The sequence below is a fragment of the Hypanus sabinus genome, unplaced genomic scaffold (genome assembly GCF_030144855.1).
Source record: "Hypanus sabinus isolate sHypSab1 unplaced genomic scaffold, sHypSab1.hap1 scaffold_2039, whole genome shotgun sequence".
Lineage (NCBI taxonomy): Eukaryota > Metazoa > Chordata > Chondrichthyes > Myliobatiformes > Dasyatidae > Hypanus > Hypanus sabinus.
Window position 1 is genome coordinate 5,778 of NW_026780140.1, and position 14,238 is coordinate 20,015.

The window sequence follows — 14,238 nt, forward strand, 5'->3', positions numbered from 1 at the left end:
ATTGTGTCCCGTTACACCTCTCTCCGGGGCACTGAAACTCCTATCACAGAGACACCGACACGTCCCTCACAGCAACTCGGACATGCCCCGCGCTGAGACAGGGAATCGAGTATCACCACCATACTGACACAGACCCCATATTAACAACAAAGAAGCCTTCGCCAGGGCATTGATAACCCCTCAGAGAGACCCAGAGTGAGAAGGAGACGCCGACGACTCTCACTGTGCCACCGGAACATCCTTCATTGTGACACCCTTCACCGTGAGACTGACACCACATTCTCTGTGACCCGTTCGGTAGCGTGACGCTGACTCACGTGTCAATGTAAACGCTGAACAACCTTCACCATCTCTCTCAGTATCACAGAATCGTCAGTCTAATGTCACCTCCGGCCGAAACTGCCATGAGTTAAACTCAACCGTTGAATCCAAGCTTTCTGCAATCAACTCTGATTTGTCTGAACTTAAACGAATGCACAGCGATCTCCGTCACCAGTTCACAGAGATGGAAACGAAGCACAGATCTGTCAACGAAACCAAGACTCAAATCTGTGAATTGTTGACCAGCAGAAGAGGTGAGGCATCATCCCCCTCTTTCACCCGCTCCTCATCACAGGGCAGGCATGGAGAGAGGCAGCGTCGCTCTGTGCTTGACATCGGGAATGTGTGATGAGATGGTATGGAAGGTGATTCACTCTGTGTTTGACCCGGTGAGTGTGTGATGGGACTGCGTGGAGGAAGTTTCACTCTATCACTGAATCCAGGAGAGTGTGTTGGGACGCTGCGGAGGTGGATTCAATCAGTGTCTGACCAAGGGATTGTGACACGTAACATTACAGCTTCACTCTGTGTCTCACTCCGGGAATGTCTGATGGGACAGTATGGATCCAGATTCACTTTATGCCTCACTTCGGGAATGTCTGATGGGACAGTATTGATCCAGCTTCACTCTGTGTCTGGCAACGGCATTGTGTGATGGGACAGTGCCCAGAGAGAGATTCACCACATGTCTGAGACCGGAAGTGTGTAATGGCACTGTGGAGAGAGAGCTTCACTCTGAATCCGGGAGTGTGTGACGGGATCGTGGAGAGACAGCTTCATTCTGTGTCTGATTCGGGAATGAGTGATGGGACGGTGCAGAGAGAAATTCACACTCTGTCTGACCAAGGCTGTATGTGATTGTATTTTGTGGAGGGATCAAAATTCCACTCTGACCCAGGGAGTGTCTGGTGTGGGGGGAGGGGCGATGTGGAGGGAGTTTCACTCTATGTCTGACCCCGTGAGTGTGTGATGGGACAATGTGGACGGGAGCTTCCCTCCATTTCTGATACCTGGTTTGTGTGATAGGTCCGTGTGGACAGAGAATCATCTTAAGTCTGGCCGTGTTAGTTTGGGATCGGACGGTGTGCAGCGAACTGGAATACGTGTCTCTCCCCCGGTGTGTACAATGGGGATCTGTGTCTGACACTGTGTGCGTGTGATCAGAAGCTGTGACGGGAAGGGGGTGGGGGGCGGGTTTCATGTGTGTGCCTGACACCGGGAACAGTGACGCGTGCCAGGATGATGTTCTGCTCCGTGTCTGAAACCAGTGGTGTGTGGCAGGACGGTGCGGAGGGAGCTGCTGTCGTTTCCTGATCCCTGTGTCGTGTGACGTCACCGGGTAGAAGCAGCATCGTACTGTGTCTGAGCACAGGAGTTAGCGGCGGGATGGTGCAGAGAGTGTTTCAGTTTCTATCTCATTTCGGGAGGCTTTAATGGGGTTGTGTGGAGGAAGGTTCACTCTTTGTTTGTCCGCAGGACTATGTGATAGTAGAGGGTGTAGGGAGCTTCGCTCCATGTTTGACCCAAGGAGTGTCTGATAGTGTGGTGGAGTGAAAGCTCAGGCTGAGACCTACCCCGGTCGTGTATGATGAGACAGTGTGGAAGGATCATCAGTCTGTCTGACACCGGGAGATTATGATGGGACAGGGAGACAAGAGCTTCATTCATCGTCGGTCCACGAGAGCTTGCGACTGGTCATTGTGTGTGGAACCCAAGTTTGTGTTTGACCTGTCAGGAATTGAGTTGTTGAATGGCCAGCAGGGACCTTCACTCAATAACTGACTGCGGCTGCCTGTGATGGGATGGTGCAAATGTAATTTCATTGCGTGTATGATCTCTGGAGTGTGTGATGGGAAGGTGTGCAGGGAGCTTCGCTCTGTATCTGATCCCGGGTGTGTGTGTTGCGACGGTGCGGAGGGAGATTCACTCTGTATCTGATCCCGGGAGTGTGTGATGGGACGGTGTGGAGGGAGATTCACACTGTATCTGATCTCGGGAGAGTGTGCTGAGATGGTGCGGACGGTGCACACTGTTTTTGACTCTGCGCGTGTATGATGGGAGAGTGAGAACGAGCTTCACTCCATGACATCCTCCGGGCGTAAGTCCTCAGACGGTGCTGAAGGAGCGACACTGTGTCTGATCGCTGGAGTGTGAGATGGGACACTGTCACAGTAGATTATCTCTGTGTTTCACTCCGGGTATATGTGTTAGGACGGTGTGGAGGGAGCTTCACTCTGTGTCTGCCCTCAGGAACGTATTATTTAACAGTTAGCAGCGGGCAGTCTGAACCCATGAGTATGTGTGTGTGAGAGAGAGAGAGAGAGAGAGAGAGAGAGAGAGAGAGAGGAGAGAGAGAGAGAAGAGAGAGAGAGAGAGAGAGAGAGAGAGAGAGACTGAAGGAGGAGGAGAGAGAGAGAGGGGAGAGGGAGAGGGAGAGGGAGGGAGAGGTAGAGGGAGAGGGAGAGGGAGAGGGAGAGGGAGAGGGAGAGGGAGAGGGAGGGAGAGGGAGAGGGAGAGGGAGAGGGAGAGGGAGAGGGAGAGAGAGAGAGAGAGAGAGATGGGACCGCGTGGCGTGAAATCTACTCTGTGTTTCACCCCGGGTGTACGTGACGGGAAAGTGTGAAGGGAGATTCTCTGTGTCTCATTGTCTATTGTTAATAATTTTCAGAGCAATTTTTTTCCAAGGACTGGATCAAAAATAAAAATCGGCGTTATTACGTATCCACGTTTGAAACAACTTTCCGTAAAGCGATGCAAGAATGTTCAAAGCGTGATTCAAGGCTGCTGGAAATCAATTCAACAGATGAAGCGGTATGTGTCACAGCACGGGAAGATCCCACAGTAACACAGGAATCATCACACACTCACGCGGTCAATACAGAGTGAATCTCCCACCGCACCCTCCCAGCACACACTCATGGGGTCAGACATAGAGTGAATCTCCCTCCACGCCATCCCATCCCACATTCACGAGGTCAGACACAGAGTGAATCTCCCTCCACGCCGTCCCATCACACACTCCTGTGGTCAGACACAGAGTGAATCTCCCTCCACACCGTCCCATCACACACTCCTGGGGTCAGACAAAGAGTGAATCTCCCACCGCACCGTCCCATCACACACTCCTGGGGTCAGACACAGATTGAATCTCCCTCCATGCCGTCCCATCCCACATTCACGAGGTCAGACACAAAGTGAATGCCCCTTAACACCGTCCCATCACACACTCTCGGGATCAGACACAAAGTGAAGCTTGCTCCGCACCATCCCATCAAACACTCACGGATTCCTGTCGTAATCAACAGAGAGAAGCTACGTAAATTGTTTTCAATTCTTGGCATTAATAAAATAAATTTAATTTCGCAGAGCTTCGTATCCCACAAACTTTTGTACCTAACCCGTGCATACTGGATTGGAAAATGCGAAGACGGGTGAGATTTGTACTGATATGTGGGGTGAGAGTTGAGCATTGACATAGTCCTGACGGGAGGAAATGGGATTAGTGTCCGATTAGACTGTTCGAGGTTGTCGGGAGAGTATGGTTAAATGGGAACACTTTGGGGCCGACACGTGTCCGTCAGCAAAGGACCGGGCAGTGTATATTACGGAAACTGCCAGGGGACATTGGGGAGAGTTCAGTGCACCGTGATTATTATTGGTACTGACGCATGTGGGTGAGGACAGCGCGGTCTAGTGGGATTATTTTGGCGATAGTCGCCGGTCTATGAGGAGAGGGAGCAACAGTGGGATTAGTTTGGTGAATGACAAAGATCTGAGGGCGAGAGTGGGACAACTGGATGAGTTTGGAGACGATACAGGGCGATGGGCACACAGTGGGTTAATGGGATTAGTTTGCGAACTGAGAAAAGGATGTGGGAGAGAGGGTGCCATTGGTATACGTCAGGGGTCGGTGCAGAAGCTATTGGAAGAGCGCGGTGCAGTGGGATGTATTGGGAGAGAGACACGAAGCGCCGGCTAGAGTGTGGGGCAAACGGATTAATCTGGGACCGGCTGCGGGAAGAGTGTGGAACAGTGGGATTCATTTCGGGACAGCCACAGCTCTGTGGTGAGACGGTGGAACAGTGGGGTTTGTTCGGGACTGAAGCAGATCAGAGGGGAGAGGGTGGATCATTGGGATTCATTTCGGAACAGACATAGGTCTGTGGGGAGACGGTGGAACAGTGGGGTTTGTTCAGTGACTGAGACAGATCAGAGTAGAGAGGGTGGGCCTGTTCGATTCGTATGGGGACTGACAGAGGACTGTGGTGAGAATGCGGTTCGGTGGGATTAGTTTGGGAGACACAGGGCTGTGGGGAGACATTGGGACCGTGGTTTCTGTCTGGGTCCTAACACGGCACCGTGGGGAGAGAGTGGTGGAGTGGGATGAGTTTGGGGACTGACACAGGCTGTTAGAAGAGAGCGATTTCATAAGATTAACTTGGGGACGGTCTCGGCTCGGGTTCTCTGCTGGAGCTGTTTTGTCTCTGTTGAAATTGTTTAACCTTCTTCGATAGGACTGTGGGCCTGGCCCTCCTGTACAATCAGTCCCCGGGGCAGTCCGTCTGCAGAGACTGCGAGTCCTGCGTGAGAGATAGTCCTTGTGATAGTGATCAGCGTTTCATCTGCGAGAGGCCGGCACCTTTGTTCGCGGATATTCCTGAAGAAATCCATGGTCTCTGTCAACAGCCAGTGGAGGCGACATGATTCAGGTGACTACCCCATTTCTCCTCCTTCTCTCTCACTGCTAAATCCTTTGAAATTACCTTCCCACCAACTCTGCCCATTCCTCCTACTCCATCTAATCCTCTTGACGGCATCATATTCCACCCCTCCCGGACTCCAACAAACCCCTCTTGCCGTCATTCCCCTTCTTTCTCGCCATTCCCCCGGGACCGCACTTCCCCGCTCCCCCTCCCTTGCTCTCTACCCCTCCCCTTATTTCCTCGAACTATCTGCGCCCGGACTTTCTCTGCGCCTGCCCACCTCTCTCCACTTCTCTCCCCCAGGCATTCTCTCTCCCCTCCCCGTGCTGTCTGAACCCACCGTATCCTTGATCTCTCTCTTTCTCCTTTCCACTCACTCTCACCTCAATCCTGTGGCGTCTGGTTCTCGATAACCCAACCCTGGGTGAATGTTTGTGCGCATTCCCTCTGTCTGTGCCCCTCTTGGGTCTCTGTAAGGTTATACCTACGCACCACGGAATGAAGTCCCAACCTTTCCTCCCTCCCACCATAACTCAGTCCTCCGAGTTCCGACAATATCACGGTAGGACTCCCTGTACAATATATCCAGTTCACTGACATTTTTCCTAAAGCTGGGTGGCCTCACCGACGCCTGTAGTCGGGGTGACTGGTGAAGAACAGCGTGGCAAGTGTCCTGTCCACCCTATCGGATGTTTTCCACCGGAATCGTTATTTCAATTATTATCTGAAGCTAATAACCCCTGGAATTTGTTCTTCTGAAGCATCAGTACGGAGAAAAGATGTACAATTAATGTAAACTGCAAATGTTAATAAACACCGCAGTTCTTGCTAATGCGTTGAAAGATGTGAGGGCGCAGGGGAAGAAGTTGTTCCTGAATCGCGGTGAGTGGGTGTTCTGTCTCCCGGAGCTGTCAAATACTTCTCCTATAATACCACGTCCAATCCCGTTATTATTCCCGTGAACCCTCTCCAATGTCTCACATCTCCTGTGAGATAAGAGATCGAAACCTGCTCACAAAACTCCAAATGTGACCTCAACAGTGACGTATTAAATCTGAGAATGACGTCAATGCTTTTACGTCCCAGTCCTCTCGAAATGAATGTAGTCATCGCATTTGCTTCCTCACCGCCGGCTCAAGCTGCAGGTTAAACTTCTGGGAAAGCTGCACGAAGTCTCCCAAATCCCTCTGCACCGCAGATTGTTTTTAACCCTTACACACTGTGCCGGTCATGTTTGACCCGTTCTGACATTTGACAACAGTAAAAACACCCTGAAGGTTTATACTTCTGTACAGGTGCTACAGATGTTTGTACATTGAGGCTGCTCCGGGTCGAATTTGACCCGTATCTATTGAAATGGATTTTGGATCTCTGAAAATTTAATTATTCATCACCCATTTATTAACGTCAGATAGGCTATTTATACATACTAAATAGATCTGCTGTTCAAACTTTGTATAGAGACTTGTTATGAGGGGATTCTTGGGCCGGCTCAAAATTGACCCGGACCATTGTGTGAAGGTATAGAATATGAACAGGTTGCCTGGGTTAAAAAAATATCCCTCACTTCAGAAAATATTCTACGATTTTGTTATTTTTTTTTCATTTGCATGACCATACGATTCCCGGCACTGTATTCAATTTGCCACGTCTATTCCCATTCTCCTAATCTGTCTGAGCGCTTCTGCAGCCCCCCCCCCCCCCCCCGCTTCCTCAACACAACCTGTCCCTTGGTAACGTTGCTACCGACTGTGGTTTCCGGATGAGGGAGTCTGTCATCCGGTTGCAGAGGGACGGACCCCAGCCCGGGATTTGGAGTCGCGGATTAAAACTTGGAACACGTGCGCGCTGATAATCCACATCCTGTCACGCGCACTCACAGTATCCGGGACAGAATTCCAGACGACTGGGATGGGGGAGTGCTGGGGATTGCTGAGAGTGGAGAGTGGAGGACGGAGGGGGTTTAGATCACGTATTGTCTTGGGTAATGTGTGATGCGGCTGTGCTGATTTTGAGCTGGGGAGTTGCAGTTGAACTATACAATATCTGAACGGTGAATGTGTGAAGGGATGGGGAACAGGGAATTCACTCTGTGTCTGTACAGTCAGAATGTGATGGGACAGAGTCGAGGGAGCATCACGTGTTTGATGCCGGGGATCCGCCATGGGACGGCGTGGTGGGATCTGCACTCTGTGTCTGCACAGGTAAGTGTGTGACGGGACGGTATGGAGGGATCTTCACACTATGTCTGATCCCGAGAGTGTGGTTTAGTACGGCGTGGAGGGAGACGCACTCTGTGTCTGACCCCAGCAGTGTGTGATGGGACACAGCAGTGTGTGAGGGAGATTCAGTCTCTCTCTGATTCCGGAAATACGTTATGCGACTGTGAGTGGGAGCTTCACTCCTTTTCCATTAATTTGGTACAGCGGAGAGGGAATTCCACTCCTTGTCTGACTCCTAACTTGTGTGATGTAATGTTGGTGAGGGAGCTTCACTCAGCGTCTGACTCCGGGTGTGTATGCTGGGATGGTAGGGAGGAGTCACGCTCAGGGTCTGACTGACGATGTCAGAGACTCATATATACATATTTCCCCTTGGCACAGCCTCCAATCAGAGTTCGGGAGCGGGAATTGTGTGCATTATAAACCAGAGCCTCGCGTTTGTTTGAACAACAACCGATCCGCAAGGCGGCTTCATCAGCAAGTGAAAATAAAGATAGAAACATTGGAACATCGAAGAACTACAACACAATGCAGGCCCTACGGCCCACAATGTTGTGCCGAACACATCCCTACCTTAGAAATTATTAGGCTTGCCTATCGCCCTCTATTTTTCAAAGCTCCATGTACCTATCTAAAAGTCTCTTAAAAGACCTATTGTATTCGTCTCCACCACCGTTGCCGGCAGCCCATTCTACACACTCACCACTCTCAGACTAAAAGCCTGACCACTGACATTTCATCTGTACCTACTTCCCAGCACCTTAACCTGTGTCCTCTTGTGGCAACCATTTCAGCCCTGGGAAAAAGCCTCTGACTACCCACACGATCAATGCCGCTCATAATCTTGTCGTTATACGATGACTCTCTGTCAGGTCATATTGGGAGGAAAATAGACCAGATGTTCATTTCGCAGGAAACTGAATGACTGTCCAGATATTCAAAGGGGTTAAACATCCAGGCCCAGTACAACGGCCCCCTGTGGCCCAGCGGCTCAATAACAGGTACACCAGTTTGTCTGCCTCTGGCCGGGAGAGACAGGTTAAAATGGCCAAATGGAGATATATCTCACAGGTCAGGACGACACATGAACATCCATGAATACAGCCAACGGTGACAGTGTTACTCCAGAAACAAGGTTCAAAACACATTGTCAACATTCAAACACGGCGGAAGGCACAAAAACTATGTATAAAATAGAAAAAAAAATACCCATGCAGTTTGAGGCCTTGGGTCAACTGAATACCACTGATATCTGCAGTCGACCACAACAGAGCCTGTCTTCTGCCGAACGAACAGTGGGGGGCAGCACAGACTCCTGCCTGGAGGCCAAGCCACACCGCCCCACAGTGCGCAGCTCCTTCACTTCCTCTGCCGGCGAGCAACTCTCTCAGTTTACACATCAACTTGAGTTGAAATAATATCTCAGCGGGATTTTCTGGCATTAAAGAGGGATTAAAACAACAAATAGTCCTGCGGATTCAGAAGAACAAATCTGTAGAGAAACGTAAGGTTGTAATATTGGGTGATTTTAACAGGTATTAACTGTGAGCCCCATACCGTGAAAGGATCACTGGGGTTGTTTCTCAAATGTCTTTAAGGAAGTTTCCTTAATCAGTAGGTAGACCCAACGAGAGAGCGCAATGCGGTATCTCCTCGTACGGAATGGGACAAATCAGGGGACAGAAGTTTGTGCAGGCGAACACTTTGCATCTAGTGATGATAATGCCATTGGTTTTAAGTTAATTATGGAAAAGGATTTTTATGACCTCGGATTTAGTTTCTAATTTGAATAAAGACCAACTTTTTTGACGTCAGGAATGAATGATCTGGCAAGTGCAGTTTCGGCGAAGTTGATTTCTGGCAAAGATGCACCTGCTGTGTCATGATGATAATGGGAGGTTTTGAAGGAGAGAGGGGCTTCAATGAAGAGGATCAGGGACCACACACTGTGAATGGGGAACAGTGCCGCATAACCAAGGGGCATAGTGATAAGAGTTGGGACTGGGTTTGACGTTTCGGAGATTCCTGATTAATTTTTGGACGCTCCGTTAAAGGAAGTGTGAGTGTCTTTGGGGGGGATACAGTGGGGATTCACTAGGATGCTGCCCGGTATAGAGAGCAATATCTAAAGGCAGTGGTCAGAATTTTCGGTTTCTTTTCTCTGGAGCGGCGAAGGCGGAGGGGACAACAGGCAGAGGGTTATCTCACTGGAACAGACACAGACGGAACAGAGAGCGGGTGTTATTACCAACAGGATAAAAATGTCTAGCACAAGAGAGCATGCATTGAGGTGGGAGGGGTAGGTTCAGAGGAGATGAGGTTGACAAGTTTTTTATTCACGCAGAGACGGGTGGGTGATTGTTCTGTACTACCAGAGACGGTGGTGAGGACAGATCGATAGAGACGTTTCATTGGATCTTTGACAGTCACGTGGATTTGCAGGGAATTGATAGAGATAGCCGTGTATTGGGCAGAGGGGATTTGGATTAATTGGTATATCACAGCATTGCGGGCCGAAGGGTCTCCTCTGTTCGGTGATTGACGTTCACGGCTCTACAGGAGGGTCAGGGAGAGCTTTGACCTCATGGGATGGGAAAGGCAGGGGGCTGGGTAGATGAAGGAATATGACGCTGCATTGAGAATCTCAGAGAACGACCTCTCGACATACGAGCCACACAGCCCTCACTACTACACAGACACCCCCCTCACTGTGACAACGACACAGCCCTCACTACTACACAGACACCCCCCTCACTGTGACACCGACACAGCCCTCTCTACGACACAGACACAACCCTCACCGTGACACCGACACAGCCCTGAGTACTACACAGACACAGCCCTCACTACTACACAGACACCCCCCTCACCGTGACACCGACACAGCCCTCACTACTACACAGAAACAACCCTCACCGTGACACCGAGACTGCCCTCACTACTACACAGACACAACCCTCACCGTGACACGGACACAGCCCTCACTACTACACAGACACAACCCTCACCGTGACACCGACACAGCCCTCAGTACTACACAGACACAGCCCTCAATACTACACAGACACCCCCCTCACTACTACACAGAAACAACCCTCACCGTGACACCGAGACAGCCCTCACTACTACACTAACACACCCCTCACAGTGACACCGACACAGCCCTCACTATTACACAGACATACCTCTCACCGTGACACCGACACAGCCCTCACTATTACACAGACACAACCCTCACCGTGACACCGACACAGCCCTGAGTACTACACAGACACAGCCCTCACTACTACACAGACAACCCCCTCACCGTGACACCGACACAGCCCTCACTACTACACAGAAACAACCCTCACCGTGACACCGAGACAGACCTCACTACTACACAGACACAACCCTCACCGTGACACCGACACAGCCCTCACTACTACACAGACACAACCCTCACCGTGACACCGACACAGCCCTCAGTACTACACAGACACAGCCCTCACTACTACACAGACACCCCCCTCACTACTACACAGAAACAACCCTCACCGTGACACCGAGACAGCCCTCACTACTACACTAACAAACCCCTCACAGTGACACCGACACAGCCCTCACTATTACACAGACATACCTCTCACCGTGACACCGACACAGCCCTCACCGTGACACCGACACACCCCTCACTACTACACAGACATACCTCTCACCGTGACACCGACACAGCCCTCACTATTACACTGACATACCCCTCACCGTGACACCGACACAGCCCTCACTACTACACAGACATACCTCTCACCGTGACACTGACACACCCCTCACCGTGACACTGACACAGCCCTCACTACTACACAGACATACCCCTCACCGTGACACCGACACAGCCCTCACTATTACACTGACATACCCCTCACCGTGACACCGACACAGCCCTCACTACTACACAGACACAACCCTCACCGTGACACCGACACAGCCCTCACTACTACACAGACACCCCCCTCACTACTACACAGAAACAACCCTCACCGTGACACCGAGACAGCCCTCACTACTACACTAACATACCCCTCACAGTGACACCGACACACCCCCTCACTATTACACAGACATACCTCTCACCGTGACACCGACACAGCCCTCACTATTACACAGACACAACCCTCACCGTGACACCGACACAGCCCTGAGTACTACACAGACACAGCCCTCACTACTACACAGACAACCCCCTCACCGTGACACCGACACAGCCCTCACTACTACACAGAAACAACCCTCACCGTGACACCGAGACAGCCCTCACTACTACACAGACACAACCCTCACCGTGACACCGACACAGCCCTCACTACTACACAGACACAACCCTCACCGTGACACCGACACAGCCCTCAGTACTACACAGACACAGCCCTCACTACTACACAGACACCCCCCTCACTACTACACAGAAACAACCCTCACCGTGACACCGAGACAGCCCTCACTACTACACTAACAAACCCCTCACAGTGACACCGACACAGCCCTCACTATTACACAGACATACCTCTCACCGTGACACCGACACAGCCCTCACTATTACACAGACACAACCCTCACCGTAACACCGACACAGCCCTCACTACTACACAGACACACCCTTCACCGTGACACCGACACACCCCTCACGGTGACACCGACACGCCCCTCACTACTACACAGACATACCTCTCACCGTGACACCGACACAGCCCTCACTATTACACTGACATACCCCTCACCGTGACACCGACACAGCCCTCACTACTACACAGACATACCTCTCACCGTGACACTGACACACCCCTCACCGTGACACTGACACAGCCCTCACTACTACACAGACATACCCCTCACCGTGACACCGACACAGCCCCCACTATTACACTGACATACCCCTCACCGTGACACCGACACAGCCCTCACTACTACACAGACATACCTCTCACCGTGACACTGACACACCCCTCACCGTGACACTGACACAGCCCTCACTACTACACAGACATATCCCTCACCGTGACACCGACACAGCCCTCACTACTACACAGACATACCTCTCACCGTGACACTGACACACCCCTCACCGTGACACTGACACAGCCCTCACTACTACACAGACAAACCCCTCACCGTGACACCGACACAGCCCTCTCTACGACACAGACACAACCCGCACCGTGACAGCGAAAAAGCCCTCACTACTACACTGACATACCTCTCACCGTGACACTGACACACCCTTCACCGTGACACCGACACAGCCGTCACTACTACACAGACATACCTCTCACCGTGACACTGACACACCCCTCACCGTGACACCGAGACAGCCCTCACTACTACACAGACACATCCCTCACCGTGACACCGACACAGCCCTCACTACTACACAGACATACCCCTCACCGTGACACCGACACAGCCCTCACTACTACACAGATATACCCCTCACCGTGACACCGACACAGCCCTCACTACTACACTGACATACCCCTCACCGTGACACCGACACAGCCCTCACTACTACACTGACACACCCCTCACCGTGACACCGACACAGCCCTCACTACTACACAGACATACCCCTCACCGTGACACCGACACAGCCCTCACTACTACACTGACACACCCCCTCACAGTGACACCGACACAGCCCTCACTACTACACAGATATACCCCTCACCGTGACACCGACACAGCCCTCACTACTACACTGACATACCCCTCACCGTGACACCGACACAGCCCTCACTACTACACTGACACACCCCCTCACAGTGACACCGACACAGCCCTCACTACTACACAGACATACCCCTCACCGTGACACCGACACAGCCCTCACTACTACACTGACACACCCCCTCACAGTGACACCGACACAGCCCTCACTACTACACAGACATACCCCTCACCGTGACACCGACACAGCCCTCACTACTACACTGACACACCCCCTCACAGTGACACCGACACAGCCCTCACAACTACACAGACATACCCCTCACCGTGACACCGACACAGCCCTCACTACTACACAGACATACCCCTCACCGTGACACCGACACAGCCCTCACTATTACACTGACATACCCCTCACCGTGACACCGACACAGCCCTCACTACTACACAGACACACCCCTCACCGTGACACCGACACAGCCCTCACTACTACACAGACACACCCCTCACCGTGACACCGACACAGCCCTCACTACTACACAGACATACCCCTCACCGTGACACCGACACAGCCCTCACTACTACACTGACATACCCCTCACCGTGACACCGACACAACCCTCACTACTACACAGACATACCCCTCACCGTGACACCGACACAGCCCTCACTACTACACTGACATACCCCTCACCGTGACACCGACACAGCCCTCACTACTACACAGACATACCCCTCACCGTGACACCGACACAACCCTCACTATTACACAGACATACCCCTCACCGTGACACCGACACAGCCCTCACTACTACACTGACATGCCCCTCACCGTGACACCGACACAACCCTCACTACTACACAGACATACCCCTCACCGTGACACCGACACAGCCCTCACTACTACACAGACATACCCCTCACCGTGACACCGACACAGCCCTCACTACTACACTGACATACCCCTCACCGTGACACCGACACAGCCCTCACTACTACACAGACATACCCCTCACCGTGACAACGACACAGCCCTCACTACTACACAGACATACCCCTCACCGTGACACCGACACAACCCTCACTATTACACAGACATACCCCTCACCGTGACACCGACACAGCCCTCACTACTACACAGACATACCCCTCACCGTGACACCGACACAACCCTCACTATTACACAGACATACCCCTCACCGTGACACCGACACAGCCCTCACTACTACACTGACATGCCCCTCACCGTGACACCGACACAACCCTCACTACTACACAGACATACCCCTCAC

General features: G+C 51.8%; 1 long non-coding RNA gene across 1 annotated transcript; it reads left to right on the plus strand.

The window, feature by feature from the left end:
• Positions 1-3,700: 3,700 nt before the first annotated feature.
• Positions 3,701-5,763, plus strand: LOC132387613 (uncharacterized). The gene is made up of 3 exons (XR_009509952.1): positions 3,701-3,752; positions 4,836-5,030; positions 5,636-5,763. It is a non-coding gene; the product is annotated as an uncharacterized LOC132387613 (long non-coding RNA).
• Positions 5,764-14,238: the final 8,475 nt, after the last annotated feature.